This window comes from Notolepis coatsorum (genome assembly GCF_963971535.1).
Source record: "Notolepis coatsorum genome assembly, contig: SUPER_19_unloc_2, whole genome shotgun sequence".
NCBI lineage: Eukaryota > Metazoa > Chordata > Actinopteri > Aulopiformes > Paralepididae > Notolepis > Notolepis coatsorum.
In genome coordinates, this window is record NW_028174858.1 from 731,930 (window position 1) to 751,629 (window position 19,700).

Sequence of the window (19,700 nt, forward strand, 5' to 3'; positions counted from 1 at the left end):
ATAAACAAACATGACAACACACAATAGGATATACAAATACACATATGCTCCAGCTCGTACCCCCCTCTCCCGGACCCCCCATTGGATAATCCAACCATTATAATTTGTTCCTAACCAGACACTACCATTATATGCTGGCTTTTATTCTCTCCACCACTTCTAACCACATTGCCATTTTGGATTCATTGAGACCCAAAATTCTAGCTGTTGATATTTCTTGATAAATCACATCGAGATATGTAAGAATCCAGACCTTACGGCACATTTTTTCCGGTTGAAACCATCGTGATGCTATCAGCTTTTTAGCCACTGTGATACCGGATAAAACCAATCTCTTTAGCTGTGGAGGTACTGCATGCTCAAAGACATCATTCAGCAGTAATACAGAGGGGTGTACAGGTATATCCAGAGTTAAGAGATTTGACAATTGCTGGGTCACTTCTTTCCAAAATATCTTAACTGGTGGGCAGTCCCAGTACATGTGCATAAATGTCCCTTCATCCCCATTTGTACATAAGGAGCATTTGGAGTCTTGTTTAAGACCCATTTTGTTCAGTCTTATAGGAGTTAAGTATGTCCTGTGAATATAGTTAAGATTGATTTGTTGATGGTCCGGGTTCCTTGATGCAAGGCGTACATTTGCCCAGGCTTCTTGCCAGTCAAAGTCTATCTCCAGGTCTGGTATATCCCTCCTCCAGACTGAGTCTAGATGTAGGGTTTCATACGAGGCCGTTAGTAATTGATGATAAAAATCTGAAACAAAACCTCTCGATGTCTCTCTTTCATAGAAGAATTTGTGGTATCTGTGGTGTACAATTGGTATCCTTAATGGAACACCGTGAGCCTTCAAACATGCCAATAACTGTGCGTAAAAATAATATGAGGACTTGGTGAGATTAAATTTTTTGCATATCTCATCAAAACTACAAAAACCCTGTTTGTTGAAAACGTCTCCTAATGTGTGTATGCCTTGCTTTTCCCATCTAGGGAATCTTATAGGTTGTTTTCCAATCAAGAGTGCATTGTTATTGAATAAGGGAGTATGATTATGCCATGTATGTGGGATAGAGTCTTTTTTTTGTGTTTCACGCCATATCCGGATTGCATGAGTGATTATGGGGCCAAATTTCCGTTCGCATTGCTTAATTGATAATTTGGTGTACACTATGTCCTTCAGCCTATGTGGAGCTACTATATTTTCTTCTAAATTTCTCCAGGATACTGATGCTTGGGGATCAAACCATGTTGTCAGTGGTCTTAAAGTGTATGCCTTAAAATAGTGGTGGAAATCTGGAAATGCCATACCACTGTCTGCTTTGTTTCTCTGTGCGGTGGATCTTTTTATACGTGGTGGTTTGTTATTCCAAATAAATTTGTATGTGGAGGAGTGTAATTCTTTCCAGTAACCCTTTGGAGGGGGTAACGGTAGCATTGAGCTGAAGAAGTTGATTCTAGGTAGGACGTCCATCTTAATTATTGATATTCGTGCTTGTACTGAGTTTTTAAGTTTTGACCACCTGACAAGGTCGTATTTGATTTTGTTTTGGATTTTTATGTAATTGTGCTTCACCGTTTGGCTTATGGTAGGGAATATTTCAACTCCCAAACATCTAAAGTGTTTTACCATCGGTATCTCTTCTGGGAGGGTTATATTTCTTTTTGCAGGGGCGTTAAGTGGGAGGAAGGCCGACTTCGGCCAATTTATCCTAAATCCCGATAAATCTCCAAAGTCCTCAATCAACTTGAGAATATGAGGCAATGCGGTGTTGGGGTTTTGCATGAACAGTATTACGTCGTCCGCATATAAACTAATTTTGTGTTGTGTGCCCTTGATTACGATTGGTTCTATGGATTGGGATTGTCTTATATATTGTGCTAAAGGCTCTAATGATAGATCGAATAGTCCGGGACTAAGGGGGCAACCCTGTCTGGAAGACCGTGATACTGGAAAGATTTCGGAGGTGATTGTACCTGTTGTAATCATGGCCGATGGGTCTTTGTATAATACTTTAATCATATCAATGAATCCTTTTCCTAACCCCATCCTTTCTAACACTGCCCATAGATACGACCATTCCAACCTGTCAAAAGCTTTCATTGCATCCAGGGACAGCATCGCCTTAGGTGTGTTGTCTTCCTTGTTAGCATCTAGTACGTGTAGTAATCGTCTTATGTTATCAGTGATCAGGCGGCCTCTTATGAAGCCTGTTTGGTCCGGGTGAATTAAAGACGTCATATGCTTTTGTAGTCTGATGGCTAATACCTTAGAGTACAGTTTGATATCGGTTCCGAGGAGGCTTAAAGGTCTGTAACTACCGCACTCGGTGGGGTCTTTGTCTTTTTTGAGGAGGACTGTTATGAGTGCAATATTGTCATTCTTATGGAAGTTCCCCTCCTTGACTGAGTATAAAATCATATTTAGTAATAAGGGTCCAATTATGTCCCAACAAGAGAGGTACATTTCTGGTGGGATACCGTCTCTTCCAGGGGCCCTTCCACTTTGCATTTCAGATATGGCCTCCCTAAGTTCATCTAGTGTGATCGGTGTTTCTAACTGTTTAGCGTCATCCTCTGAAAGTTTAGGGAGGTTAATTTGATTAAGATATGTGTCCATCTTGTTTTGATCGAAGGTCGTTTCTGATTTGTATACGTTGGAGTAGAATTCTTTGAATGTCGTGTTTATTTCTTTGGGTTCTGTAACAAGTCCTTGTTGTGCTCTAATGGTAGTTATATCTGCAAATTTTGCGTTGACTCTTAGTCGCATAGCTAATAGGTGACTTGGTTTGGAACCTTGGGAGTACTGCTGTTGTCTTGTGCTACGTATTTGCAATTCAGATTGTTGTCTGTATATGGCGTTAATCTCTTTTTTTAGTATATTGACTTGATTTTCCAGTTGAACCGAGTTGTTGTATTGCAAAGAATTAAATAACGTTGAGTAAAGTGTTTCCAGTTCAGCCAGTTTTGAGCATCGATTCTTGCGTATTTGGGAGGAAAAGCTATCAGTGAAATCCTTGATCATTCCCTTTGTCGACATCCATAATATTCTGGGGTCCTGCACCGAATTCACATTTATCCGTAGGAATACCGTAAGAGCTTCTTTGATTTGTGTAATGAATTCCTTGTTATTAAGCAGCATCGTGTTAAATCGCCATCTTGGGGCTCGGGATGATAGTATACCAAATGTTCCTTTTAAGAGTAAATAACAGTGATCAGACAATGCATTGGGTATCATTTCCACATCGTAGTTATCAAATAGTCTCGGGGTTGTGAAAACGTAATCTATTCTGGATAATGTATTATGTCTCGCAGATCGACAAGAGTACTTCCGGGTCATGGGGTTGAGTGAACGCCATAAGTCATTTACACCTGTAATCTTCTACCAATCCTTTAATGCATTAGATGCATTTTTTTGTTCATTGGAAAAGGAGGGGTTTGATTTGTCCATCCTTGGGTTCCAAATGGCATTAAAATCCGCACCGATTATAAATGAGTATTCGGGAAGGTCTAACATTGCTCTGGTAAGTGTAGTGAAGAAACTAACTTCGTATAAATTTGGGGCGTATACCGCTACCAACGCTATTTTTCTGTTCTTATGTAAAATCTTAGCTATAGTTATCCGACCATCTGCATCAGACCATACTCCCTTCAATTCAATATTCAACTTCCGTCTAACGACTATGGCTACTCCCCGAGTTCTCGTTCCAAAGGAAGAGTGACTGATGTTATGATATGTAGGCCTGATATTCTATATTCTATAATAATATTTCAAATAGCATGTGTCCCGGCACAATTCAGTACTGTATCTACAAAACCTTCTGTTTAATCATCTTCTTTTTATTCATTTGCTTAGATTTGTTGTACACGTGATCTCAATAAGGTACTGAACGAGCTCAGTGGCAGTTTCTTATGTCTGGTGATTTTTAGCATGGCGTTATTTACTGTCAAATATGCAAAGCAAAATCATAATTCATATTCTCCTTTGTTTCATCACAATTTACTCAAGCCTAGTAACAGGCACAATATTTCTGACACTGGGAATACATTCACTGAGGTCCATAGATGTCCCTAGATACCAAGAACATGCAAATGGACCTTGTAGAAGTGGAGCAATCTTTCATTTACTTTTCAGAAAATATGGCTAGGGCTTAAAACCTGTTCCCCCCCATGGGGTCGGTACCGACCCCTTTTGACATTATGATCATATAGGCATATTTTTATGAGTGATGGAAATAATTTGCGATTTTAAAATCAAACGTTTTCAAGTATTAAGATCACTAACATGCCACAAAAGCAACGTAGAATGTATATTATCATCAAAACGTTAGTTTAGCAATAGGTTAACGTGTCATAATAAGGTTTTACCTTCTCGTTTAGCTGAACTATAATCCGCGATGGCGACCATTTTGAAAATGTTGAAAAAACTGAATTGTAGTTTTTCTGCTGCCATTTTGTCGAGGGCATGCATAGCTGTGGATCAGCGTTGACATTTTTCCGAACTACATTTCCCTTCAAGTTTTATGGGGGTTCAAAGTTCAGAGTTGAATTATGAATATGGCAATAACTATAATAATTCGCGATAATAAGCCACAAAAGGTAACAATTTGACAAATATTGAAACGCAGTTAGTTTCTCCTCCCTATTGTTAGCATGTAGGAACAATTAGATCTGAAATTAGTTTCAAAATGGTTGCACTGTGAGAAAAAAAAAAACTACAGTAAATTACATCATCATTATAGTATCATTATCTGTTATTATGCCTGGTGATACAAAATCCAAATTGAACTCGGGCATTTGAAAGATACTATATATATATATATAAATGTGCGAATTGGCTATAATAAGGTAATGTATAAGCATTCTATATTTTATAATAATATTTCAAATTGCATTGGTCCGGATGGGAGAATTCAGTACTGTATATACAGAACCTTCGGTTTTATCATCTTACCTTTATTAATTTCCTTCGATTTTTTGTACACATGATCTCAAGAGGGTACTGAACGAGGTCAGTGGCAGTTTTTTAAGTCTGGTCATTATTATCATGGTGTTATTCACTGTCAAAGATGAAAAGAAAAATCACATTCTGCAGACGTAGACCACGGCAAAGACCAGGGCGTAGGACCGGACCAGATGAGGAAGCAGACCCGGACGTAGAGGCGGGACCAGATGAGGAAGCAGACCCGGACGTAGAGGCGGGACCAGATGAGGAGCCGGGACCAGACAAGGAAGCAGACCCGGACGTAGAGGCGGGACCAGATGAGGAAGCAGACCCGGACGTAGAGGCGGGACCAGACGAGGAGCCAGGACCAGACGAGGAAGCAGACCCGGACGTAGAGGCGGGACCAGACGAGGAGCCGGGACCAGACGAGGAAGCAGGCAACTGCACCTCCTCATCCATCACGCTCAACATAGGGGCCCCCCAGGGCTGTGTTCTGAGCCCCCTCCTCTACTCCCTGTACACACATGACTGCGTGGCACATCGGAACAACAACACAATCATCAAATTTGCTGATGACACAGTGGTGGTGGGCCTGATCTCTGCCAACCACGAGAGGGCCTACCTGGAAGAGGTAGAGAATCTGTCACAGTGGTGTCAGGAGAACTGCCTCTCCCTGAACGTCAGCAAAACAAAAGAGATGATTGTGGACTTCAGGAGGTCGGGGGTCAAGGACTACAGCCCCCTCAGCATCGACGGGGCACCGGTTGAGAGAGTGAACAGTTTCAAGTACCTCGGAGCCCACATATCCGAGGACTTGACATGGACCACACACATTGACAGTGTTGTGAAGAAGGCACAACAGCGCCTCTACTTCCTCAGGCGCCTAAGGAAGTTCCAAGTCAGTCAGAAGATCCTTAGGAACTTCTACTCATGTACAATAGAGAGCATCCTGACTGGCAACATCACCTCCTGGTTTGGGAATAGCACTGCACAAGACCGTAGCAGACTACAAAGAGTGACATGTTCAGCCAAACGCACAATTGGAGGGGGGCTTCCCACCCTCCAGAACATTTACAACAAGCGGTGCAGGGGGAAGGCTAAGAGAATCATCAAGGACTCCAGCCACCCGAACAACTGCCTCTTTGAACTGCTGCGGTCAGGCAAGCGATACCGGAGTCTTAAGGCGAGCACAGAAAGACTCAGAAGAAGCTTCTATCCCCAGGCCATCAGGCTGCTAAACGAACAATAAACACTATGCAACAACCATCAAATGCACACAGCACACACATCCACACGCACACACTCACTTTAAACAAACAATACACTGCAGCACCCACTCTCCACACTTTAGAACACCTAAACACACTTTATATTTATTGATAAAGGATTTGCACTACAACTCGTACACCTACTGTAAATTGTACCTAAATTGCACCTCATCCCATTTCTGCCTTGCACTATATAGTATTGTATATTAGTACACTGCATAGTATTGTATATTATATGGTAACTCAGTTACGTCTATTCTGCATCGAACATTGTACATATGTCTATACTGAACAGTGACCTCATTTTTTTTACTTCTAATTTACATGCTATACTATGTTATTTTATTTCATACTTATCTTGTCTTGTACAGTCTCTGGAGCGTAACAGTAAGAAGCATTTTGTAGGGGGGGCTCCAGTAGCTCACCGCATATCTCGGCGCTATTTCTGCGTCGGGGAAAACCGTGCTGCGTCACGGATCTGGTGGACTCCGAGTTCGATTCCCGGACCCGCCGTCATTTGCCAGAATGTCTTCCCCTGCTCTATATCCCATTTCACCCTGTATCTGTCGGTCATGCTTGACCAGAAAAGCGATAAACGCTAAAAAATAAAGTTAAAAAAAAAAAAAAAAAAAGCATTTTGTATAAAAGTATTCTGTACTTCTGTATGACAACTATTAAAGAAACTTGACCCGGACGTAGAGGCGGGACCAGACGAGGAGCCGCGACCAGACGTCAGGATCTCCCCGGGAGTCGGAGGCAGAGGTGACTCCCCGGGGAGGGGAGGGTCCTAGAACAGGTGGACCCTTACAAAAAATCTACAAAAACATATATAGAAAAAAAAATCTAACCTTGTGTTAATTACAGCTCAATGAAATTATATAGATGGAAAAAGGAGTAATCCTATTTCAATCCCATTTTTCATCTCCATTGAGCTGTAAATCAACACAACAAAAGGATTCAGTGTCTTCTGATAACATCATTGGATGACGTATTCAAACTAATTTACTCTCAATAACTGTAACATGTATATATTTACATTTTTTTTTATAAAAAATCTTTTCATGTATACGTTTGCACATTATCCCCTCGTGAATATTGTATAATTTCAGAGTGATCCGGGCTAATTCCTGAAAATCTTTATTGGGCGCTACGTGAATTCTGCTAAAAGTGTTGGCGTTTTTCACCTGGACACGCTACTATTTCCAAATAAAATGTATATTATAGGTATTGTTTCATCATGAATGGGGAGGGGTAATTTTTCGATGCTTTGATCGCCAGTAACGGCATTCGTTTTGAACACCACACACGCTGATCAGCTGGATCGATATGAAATTATTGTAGGATCAAGGTGGAATTGACGTCAGATAGTCCTTACCTTTGATCGGGGTTATTCCAAAAAGAATATTCCAATTGTCTGATCACGATTTCCAGTATTGATGTCCATCTGGTCCCAGACATAATTTGGCACAATTTATGGATCAAGTTAAGATGCGTTTCAAAGTGGTCGTCTAAAGTCTCCGCCCGGACCATATATACGATGGACATCTGAATCTCCCCTCGGGGATAAATAAAGGTTTTCAATTCAATTCAATTCAACACACGGTGAGAAATAAGGTTTCAAAGGTTGGGCGATACTGCGATGCGGCCGGTATTGCACTTTGGGGATCTCAGAATGATGTCCTATGGTAACACCGAGGTCCGTGAACCTGTAATGAATACAAATATTAAATAAAATAAAAAAGGATCTAAAAACGAGTTTACTCGTCTTTGGCGCTCAACGCATGGCGGCCAAAAACGAGTTAAATCGTCTTTGGTGCCCAATATGTTAAACACACAGTATGTAATTTCTTCTACTATGGGTGAGTATTTCTCAATCAAAACAATAACAAAAGACAGAGTTTAACACTTTGGGTGCCGGCCAAAAATCCGGAAAATGACTGTGGGTTGCCAGGATTCCTGGACGATTCTAGCATATCTCATGATCTTAGCAGAGCTATTTCTATATTTTATATTATAACTATGGGGAAATGGTTGGGCTCATTTGAAGACGACAAGTTGATGTACACAATGCAAAAAACCGTTTGTTTCTGCATGTCTTCGTTCGTTCACAATTACAAGTTAAAAAACGTCAACAAAAGATAAAAGTAGAGGTAAATTATTTAGAACAGGAGTTACAGGCACTTTTATGAAAGGTGTGCCGGCGGGGTGATAATAGGTACTGAACGTGTTATAAAGCAATTTAGACTGGGATGGATGGATGGATGGATGGTTTGATTGATTGATTGTTTGACAGATTGTTTTATTGGTTTGATTGATAGAATGTTTTATTGTTTTGTTGATCGTTTGATTCATAGATTGATTTGTTTGATTGATTGATTACTTTGTTGGTCGTTTGATTGATAGAATGTTTGATTGTTTTGTTGATCGTTTGATTCATAGATTGATTTGTTTGATTGATTGATTACTTTGTTGGTCGTTTGATTGATAGAATGTTTGATTGTTTTGTTGATCGTTTGATTCATAGATTGATTTGTTTGATTGATTACTTTGTTGGTCGTTTGATTGATAGAATGTTTGATTGTTTTGTTGATCGTTTGATTCATAGATTGATTTGTTTGATTGATTGATTACTTTGTTGGTAGTTTGATTGATAGAATGTTTGATTGTTTTGTTGGTAATTTGCTTGATAGAATGTTTGATAGTTTTGTTGATCGTTTGATTCATAGATTGATTTGTTTGATTGATTGATTACTTTGTTGGTCGTTTGATTGATAGAATGTTTGATTGTTTTGTTGATCGTTTGATTCATAGATTGATTTGTTTGATTGATTGATTACTTTGTTGGTCGTTTGATTGATAGAATGTTTGATTGTTTTGTTGATCGTTTGATTCATAGATTGATTTGTTTGATTGATTGATTACTTTGTTGGTCGTTTGATTGATAGAATGTTTGATTGTTTTGTTGATCGTTTGATTCATAGATTGATTTGTTTGATTGATTGATTACTTTGTTCGTCGTTTGATTGATAGAATGTTTGATTGTTTTGTTGGTAATTTGCTTGATAGAATGTTTGATTGTTTTGTTGATCGTTTGATTCATAGATTGATTTGTTTGATTGATTGATTACTTTGTTGGTCGTTTGATTGATAGAATGTTTGATTGTTTTATTGATTGTTTGATTCATAGATTGTTTGATTGATTGATTGATTGATTGATTGACAGTCCGACTGACTGACAAACTTGAAATGCAGTAATACTATTATATCGATCAGGTGAGAATATATTGTATTGATCAGGTTAGTAGATATTGTACCGATCAGGTATTATAGATCATGTGCATGCAATAAACTAAACAAAAAAACATTTTGACTGTTTCTCATTCATGTACTGTGCATAATCTGCTCCTGTGTTGTAGACACTGTGTTTCTCTGTACCTACCTGTTTTCCAATTTATTCGTCCATACATGATAATCACATTCATAAAGTAATAATATCTTGTATATCAATTAGTTTCACCTGGAAATACTACTACCTCATCAACCACCATGCCTGGCGCTAATGAACAAGTAAGTTATAACTACTGGTGTAGGTCCAGAAAACATTATTATAAAATACAGAATACTTTACAATGCAGAAAACTTGAAACTTTGATGCCATGAACATTTTTATTGTAAAATATGTTCAATAAACTGGGTGACAAGTCATCAGTACCAACCATTGTTGCTGTGCATTATATGCTGGTAACATTCACAGTATAGGATTATGGTAATTTACCAAGACAATACCTTATAAAAAGTGAACACTGTGATGATAACCAACCATTGTTTCAGTGCATTTAGGAGTTTGTTGGTAACATTCACAGTATAGGATTATGGTAATTTACCAAGACAATACCTTATAAAAAGTGAACACTGTGATGATAACCAACCATTGTTTCAGTGCATTTAGGAGTTTGTTGGTAACATTCACAGTATAGGATTATGGTAATTTACCAAGACAATACCTTATAAAAAGTGAACACTGTGATGATAACCAACCATTGTTTCAGTGCATTTAGGAGTTTGTTGGTAACATTCACAGTATAGGATTATGGTAATTTACCAAGACAATACCTTATAAAAAGTGAACACTGGAGGATAATCAACCATTGTTTCAGTGCATTTAGGAGTTTGTTGGTAACATTCACAGTATAGGATTATGGTAATTTACCAAGACAATACCTTATAAAAAGTGAACACTGGAGGATAATCAACCATTGTTTCAGTGCATTTAGGAGTTTGTTGGTAACATTCACAGTATAGGATTATGGTAATTTACCAATACAATACCTTATAAAAAGTGAACACTGGAGGATAATCAACCATTGTTTCAGTGCATTTAGGAGTTTGTTGGTAACATTCACAGTATAGGATTATGGTAATTTACCAAGACAATACCTTATAAAAAGTGAACACTGGAGGATAATCAACCATTGTTTCAGTGTATTTAGGAGTTTGTTGGTAACATTCACAGTATAGGATTATGGTAATTTACCAATACAATACCTTATAAAAAGTGAACACTGGAGGATAATCAACCATTGTTTCAGTGCATTTAGGAGTTTGTTGGTAACATTCACAGTATAGGATTATGGTAATTTACCAAGACAATACCTTATAAAAAGTGAACACTGGAGGATAATCAACCATTGTTTCAGTGTATTTAGGAGTTTGTTGGTAACATTCACAGTATAGGATTATGGTAATTTACCAATACAATACCTTATAAAAAGTGAACACTGGAGGATAATCAACCATTGTTTCAGTGCATTTAGGAGTTTGTTGGTAACATTCACAGTATAGGATTATGGTAATTTACCAAGACAATACCTTATAAAAAGTGAACACTGGCTGATGATAACCAACCATTGTGTCAGTGCATTTAGGAGTTTGTTGGTAACATTCACAGTATAGGATTATGGTAATTTACCAAGACAATACCTTATAAAAAGTGAACACTGGAGGATAACCAACCATTGTTTCAGTGCATTTAGAAGTTTGCTGGTAACATTCACGTCACATGAACTACAGGGCATATCTTACTTGGTCTCTCGCATCGATGACTGCATTGTCCATTGATAAATGGATGAAGCGCCAGATGATCTGTGGACCAAAAAATATCCAATACATGCTTCCAAAGTATATAAATAATAGGCCAATGGACTGCATTAGAAAAGTGTGGTATGTTACCTACAGTATATACTTTTATAAACTGGGTGACTGTCAGCAACCATTGGTTCTGTGCAAACGGTAAAAATGAGGGGGGAAAAAGATAAATAAAAAAAAAACTATATACACACACAATGGAAATTATGAATGGAGTCGATACAGCTAGATCGCTAACATAACGTCTCATCTGCAAGTGGTCCAAACATGCCTATGCAATATCGACAACCGTGGCCCAAATACATGTGTTCAACGCATTTGTCTTGTACAGAAAACAGTGCAACTACCCATACACTATACTATACTATACTATACTACAATATACTATACTATACTATACTATACTACACTATACTATACTACACTCAGCTAGCTATACTATGTACCGGTACACATGGTTCTGTCTGTATCACACAATAATGGATTATTTAGAAGTAATCTGTACTTCTGTGTGCCGGATTATTTAGAAGTAGTCTGTACTTCTGTATGACAACTAATAAAGAAACTATTTAGAGAAATCCCTCTTTGTGTGGTACAGAGTGAAGCATTTGTCACGATGCAGGGGGACTTTGCACGATGTGCAAAAATATCTGGTCTCACTCCTGATGCCACGCCTACTGCAGACACGACATTTCCTACATGGTAGCTTTTTCTTCGGGGTGGCTTTGTATGCAACCATTACATGCTTCACAAAGCCACCCACTAATCTGCTCTGCGGGTCCCCCAGTGGGGCCCTAGGGTCGACACGCCCCACCTGCTCAGCCCCTGCCTCCTCCTCATCCCCACCCCCTGCATCCTCCCCTGCCTCCTCCCCTGCCTCCTCCCCTGCCTCCGCCTCCGCCTCCATCTCTGCTGTCACCCCAGGAATCTTCTTCTCCTTACCGTCTGTGTAGGTCCGCGCCACAGCCCTGGTGAACCGGAAGAGGTTGTAGTAATGCCCTTGTGGGTGCTTTTTTTTGTACAAGACAAAAGCGTTGAAGATACATATTTGGATCAGATACATCACAAACTTTTTGGTCCACTTTCCAGTCTTACGTGTAACCAGATAGTACGATATATTCTGATCCAGCTGATCGACGCCGTTCATGAATTTATTGTACTCCATGATTGATGATGGCTTGAGCATCTCCACCCTCAGCGCTTTGCCCTTCTTCTGCTTCTGCCACACCATCGCCTTTTCCATGGTGTCCTCGTGGAAGCTGCTGATGGTCTTCACGATTCTTTTATCGCGCCATGCCACGATCAGGACCTCCTTGTTGTTGACCGCAATGCGCTCCCCCACACCGATGTCACGTTTGGTCATGTTCTTGATGATGGCTGGCTCGCCCCGGTGCTTCCTGAGGGTACCACAGACGTCGGTCCTCAACTGTCGGAGCCTGGCGGACATACGTACGGAGTTGTAGAAGTTGTCCATAAAGAGCGTATAGCCGGCCCCAGACAGACGTCCACGCAGACCGACGACCGTGTCCCCCAGGAGCGAGCCTTCCCGACAATATGGCTTAAATGAAAAGCAATATCCTGTGCGAGATTCGCACAGGAAGTAAGACTTGATACCATAGCGGGTGGGCTTGTTTGGGTTGTAGACCCGGAAGGTCAGGCGGCCTCGCCATGCCATCACCCCCTCGTCAATGGCGAGCTCGCGTTCAGGCTGGTACAGCTCCTTGCACCTCGCATTTACATGGTCAACAACACTGCGTACTTTGCACAATTTGTCTCTAACTTCCAGGGAAATATTGTCCGCAAAGTGGAGGAATCGCCAGATCAATTGAAACCTGTTGCGTGGCATGGTCTCAGAGTAGTACGGTGTGTACATCATGTCGTCAGTGGTCCACATCTGGTCCACGCGAGGCTTCCGCAGGACACTGCTAAGGAAATTGAGTCCGAGGAACTTCTTCAGCTCCTTCAATGTGAGGGGCTTCCAAAGCAGTGCCCTGCTACTGGTTAGCGTGGGGTCCAGCCGGGCAATGGACTGCTCAGCGTAGAGGTTGGACTGGGCAACAATAGAGTTCAGAAAAGCATCTGTCAGGAACAGATCCATCCATTTCGCAGGCCGGTAAGATCTGAGTGCCTTGGCGTCCTGGAGCAACCCCGGTTGGGCTGTGAAGGGGATCCTTTGAGGCACCCAGCCCTCACGAGACCAGGCATTCTCCTCTTCCTGGCGGATCGCAGCCCTGCTCTTTGCTCCTCCACGACCTGTCAATTATACAAATATACTATAACACCCCTACTGTAGACATTCATATGCCACGTAGTTACAAACTGTGTGAGTGAATGAGTGAGTGTGTGTGGGGTTCAGATGTCAGAGGTGGACGTGGTGTGGGGGTCAGAGGTCAGAGCTGGAAGTGGTGTGCAGAGTGAGGCCAACTTACCGCTCTTAGATGTGCGTTTCCGCCCTGCAACGGGTTCCGGCATGTCCAGACTAGCATCCAGTTCTAGAATCACATGATGTAATACATTACACTAGGGCAACGTATTGTCATTGTATTTACCACCATCACCACCAGACCAGGCCCTGCAGCAGCCAGTCACCACCAGGCCCAGGCCTTGCAGCAGCCAGTCACCACCAGGCCCAGGCCCTGCAGCAGCCAGTCACCACCAGGCCCAGGCTCTAGCAGCAGCCAGTCACCACCAGGCCCAGGCTCTAGCAGCAGCCAGCTACCACCAGGCCCAGGCTCTAGCAGCAGCCAGTCACCACCATGTACAATTACCTGCAGGAGTAGAATGTGATCCTATGTCGTTGCCAGTCTCAGCGTCACTATCTGCAGGGTCTGCGCCAGAATCTGAATTGGATTAAATTCATTCAGTAAGTAAGTCTCATAAAACACAATAGTAATACATTTACACATACATAAATGTAGTTAGTACATACCCAAGCATGTTGGTGTATTGGCCCCGGATTCGGTTTCGGAGCCTGTATGAACACAAAATAAATCAGCGGCCATTGTACATCAAAGCATGTACATGTGTGTGTGTTGTAATCAATGGAATTTTACATATGCTACACAACCATGCATTTAAATATAGGCCTCACCATGTGCCCATGCCATTGTGTGTGTGTATGTGTGTGCTGTAATCAATGGAATTTGCATATAGAGGCCTCACCATGTACTGCGAAGTTCAAAGGTGTTGGAGAGGATTCATGTCTTTTGATCTTGTGTGTGTGTGTGTGTGTACACACACTGCACACACACACACACACACACACATACACACACATCAAAGGGCATGGACACATGGTGAGGCCTGCATCTACACACACACACACACACACACACACATCCATGTAACCTAAATGTAGACAACTTCAAAGGGCTGGCATCTACACACACACACACACACATCCATGCAACTTAAACCATGCATTTAAATATAGGCCTATAGAGGCCTCACCATGTACTGCGAAGTTCAAATGTGTTGGAGAGGATTCATGCCTTTTGATCTTGTGTGTGTGTGTGTACACACACTGCACACACACACACACACACACATACACACACACATCAAATGGCATGGGCACATGGTGAGGCCTGCATCTACACACACACACACATCCATGTAACCTAAAGGTAGACAACTTCAAAGGGCTGGCATCTACACACACACACACACACATCCATGCAACCCAACGTGTAGCAGCACATGGCCATCAACTATATCGATTTGAACATAAAACAATATTCACATTGCAACATGATACCACGTCGACCACCACCACGTCGTCCCATGTCCAGCATGCAACTATTATCACTTACATTGATAGCTACACACTTCAAAGGGCGTGCACATGCACACACACACACACACACACATACACACACACATCAAATGGCATGGGCACATGGTGAGGCCTGCATCTACACACACACACACACACACATCCATGTAACCTAAAGGTAGACAACTTCAAAGGGCTGGCATCTACACACACACACACATCCATGCAACCCAACGTGTAGCAGCACATGGCCATCAACTATATCGATTTGAACATAAAACAATATTCACATTGCAACATGATACCACGTCGACCACCACCACGTCGTCCCATGTCCAGCATGCAACTATTATCACTTACATTGATAGCTACACACTTCAAAGGGCGTGCACATGCACACACACACACACACATACACACACACATCAAATGGCATGGGGTGAGGCCTGCATCTACACACACACACACACACATCCATGTAACCTAAAGGTAGACAACTTCAAAGGGCTGGCATCTACACACACACACACACACACACACATCCATGCAACCCAACGTGTAGCAGCACATGGCCATCAACTATATCGATTTGAACATAAAACAATATTCACATTGCAACATGATACCACGTCGACCACCACCACATCGTCCCATGTCCAGCATGCAACTATTATCACTTACATTGATAGCTACACACTTCAAAGGGCCACTTCAAAGGGCGTGCACATGCACACACACACACACACACACACACACACAAGACCATTGCAACCTAACGTGTAGCACATGGTGGCCTGTACATGCCTATATCCTATATCATTCAACTATCGATTTGAACATGCACGTAAAACAATATTCACATTGCATTAGTAAACATGACGTACCATTGCCCCGTCGACCACCACCGCGTCCCACGTCTGACTCGTGTGATGAATCAGACTCATAACACCTCCGACCCAAGCCGAGATCATCGTCAGATGATTCCGGAGCTAGAATATAATAAATGCATATCAGCGTTGGTTTGGCGAACTAACGTTACATAGTCACAGAATAAGCGTTAGGTAAATCATCAAATACACGTTTCACACACACACACAATCACATGCATATCGGCGTTGGTTTGGCGAACTAACGTTACATAGTCACAGTATGTAAATCATCAAATACACGTTTCACACACACACACAATCACATGCATATCGGCGTTGGTTTGGCGAACTAACGTTACATAGTCACAGTATGTAAATCATCAAATACACGTTTCACACACACACATATATATATATATATATATATAAGACCGTGTAATTACCTGGTGGTTCCCAATCGGCGCTCCCATCAGATTCGTGGGCGGTCGAATCGCTGTCCCCTGACTCGGATGAAGAAGCTATGACCACAGCGGCAGCCTTCCTCTTCCTCGAACTGCGTCGGGGAGAGCCGCTCCCGGTCCCGGGGCGAGACGCGTTACTGGGCCCAGCAACGGTCTCACGGCTCTCTCCGATCGGAGCTACCAAAGTCGTTGGTGCTGCTGCTGCTCGAACAACCGCGGGTCCAAACGCCAGCTTCGTCTGAACAAAGCGACCCGCCGCCGGATTGTCCCCTCGCTTACCTACACTACGTCTTTTCATACTGATCTAATAATCTAAATGAAACTACTAACTGATCAAACTACTATTACTACTACTGAAATATACTACCTAGACTACACACTAATCCCTCGAATAGTACTACTACTTAGCACGACTAAGTACTTTCTAAAGCACAGCTGAAACCTTACAATTAGTCTGATACTACCACTATACTGTATAACACTATAAATATAGACTATAGGCTGATCTCAATTCAAATATCTCTCTCAATCTCTCTCTCTCTATCGCTCTATCTCTCTCTCTCTCTCTCTCTCTCTCCTCCAAAACCTCGTCGATTCTGGGATCGCGCTAACGTTTTATACCTGTGGTTACATTGGCCAGGTATGCTGGCCAATCAAATGCCAGATTCATTGTGGGGTACAATATTCCCCCTATTGTGATAGTGTTAGAAAATAGGGGGACACTGCCACCTAGTGAAATTTGAGAGGAAATGCAGTTTCCGGTTCAAATTTTCTGCCAAAAGCTCGGCGGTGAAGTTCAGACGGGGAAAATCGAAAAAAGATGTAAACAGATCGAAGACGCTGTAAAGCGTCTTCGGCACCTTGAGCATGGCCGGGAAAGACGTGAAAAGATGTTTCCTGGCACCCAAAGTGTGACATTGTGAAAGAGCGTGAGATCATGGAATTTGTTGTTTTTATTGTTAAAATTCACTGCACGTATCAAATTAACCTGACATTAACCCTAACCCTGACATGTTTAACCCTAACCCTGACCTGGTTTAACCCTAACCCTGACCTGGTTTGAAAGTTACTGGCAGACAGGGATACGTCACCAGTGTTCATTTAGTGAACGAAAATTATTACTAAATATGGTCGTCAACGGAGCATTCTCCCCTGACGACAACGAGACAAAACATCACCTTAATGGAGATCATGTGACACTAACGTGATTAAATGATTCATGCAATGTCGTTGACTAAAAACGACGACACAACATGTAGTTTACGAAATAAAATCTTGCCGAAATTCCTCTTTCCACTCCACAACAACGGATCAGTCACAGGCGCGCTCCCCACTCTTCCCCAAAACAAAACCCCAAGAGGGTGCGCAACTCCACCTAATAACGTTAGCATCAATAATAACATGGTGTAGCGCCAAAGAATAGGAGTCGGAGGCAAAGTGTCGAAAGACAACGCTAAATGTTTATTCAACATCAACTTCAACGTCAACACTGTTTACTTGCTAGCTAACAGTAACTAGTTTGCCGACAGGAAGGTAACAAACAATATTGTCCGTGCGGAACCCTTATCCCCAACACATAGTTCCGTGGGTAAATTATGTTGATCCACCACAATAGAACACATTAAATAGTGGCGAGACTAAACAAAAAAGGCTAAATCGAGACTAAACAAAAAAGACTAAAACCAAAATGCTCAGACCTGTAGTTGACTAAAACTTGACTAAACAAAAAATTTATAAAGGTGACTAAATATGATGAAAATGAAAAAGAGCATTTGAGACATGACTAAGACTAAATCTAAAATAAAAAATAGCTGACGAAATTAACACTGTACATCACCCAAATCTCTGTATTAATCACATAGTTGATAAGTAGCTCATAAGTGTAGCATATCAAAGCTAATGCTAACCATTTCATGCAAGTGGATGGAAAATGCTAAAACCCATAGCTGCTTAGTCTGGGAGTTATTGTTAAATAAAAAAAACGGATATGAGTGGTCTACCCTAGTCTGCTAGTTAGACGATTAGTCAGGATAACTAACCAAGTAGGGTCCATTTGATTTGAGTTTATTCCATGGCAGCAAAACATTTGAGTGATTGTTAGGAGCTTCGTTACCTTGATTGAAATGACTGATTTCTGGTTTGAACATTGTTGGAAACATTTGGGATGCTGTGAGTACACAACGCAACAAAATATATAACATATGTCTAGTTCTACTAGTAGTTTTTATACATTTGAATGCTGAAATGGTACATATTATATATATTTTTTTTTACTTTTATTTATAGCATTTTCAGATTTTTCTGGCCATGCAGGACCGATAGAGGGAGAGAGGGAGAACCCGGAACGACCGCTTCGCGACTCAGCGCGCTATGTGGTGTGCTACTGGATTGGTTTGGGTCAGGTCTGCATCAGATTTGGGTCAGGTTTGTTGTTTTGGGTCAGATTTGGGTTCAAACATAGCCTTGGAAGATTTCACTATTAAAACTATTTTGAGCTTGAGTCATGTTTGGAATAAAAATTTAAACTTTGACTAATAGTTTTTCCCAGGTGAGTTGTTTGGGCCAGGCTTCCAGTTTCATGAACACAGACAGCCCTACTGAGCAGCTCTGAGTCGGACCCCCAGGCGGTAGGGTTTTGGGCTATTAGCAGGGGTGTAAAGTACTTGAGTAATTGTACTTCGTTACAATACTTAAGTACTGTTTTGGGGGATTTGTACTTTACTCGAGTATTATTAGGTTTGTATACTTTGTACTTTTACTCCTTACATTTAAAATGCAGACCTACAAAGTACAAAGTACAAATCTCACAGGTCCAACCATTTAATTAGTATATTTTAATTGTTTATCTGGCCGAACTAACGTTAACGTTATTAATCCTGCGACCGCAGGTAAACAGCCAATCAAATCCCCATCAATGGAAAATGAACCCGCCCATACCCATGCTGATTGGTCCTTGTGCAACACTAGAAAGCAGGGATCTTTGATTAAACACCTGCTATCAGAAGAATAGACAGTCAGATCCACATTATGCTGTGGTTAATATTGTGATATTATTCAGGGTACTCCAGTATTCTGTCTTCTGTCTGTCTTCAGTCAGATTTTGAGACGGTACCCATACTTTCACTTAAGTATAATTTCTGGGTACTTTTTACACCCCTGGCTATTAGTGACCCCAAAGAGGAGGTTGTAGTCTGGCGGTCCTGCATCCTCTGGCCAGAAGAACTGGAACCTCCTCAGCAGAGT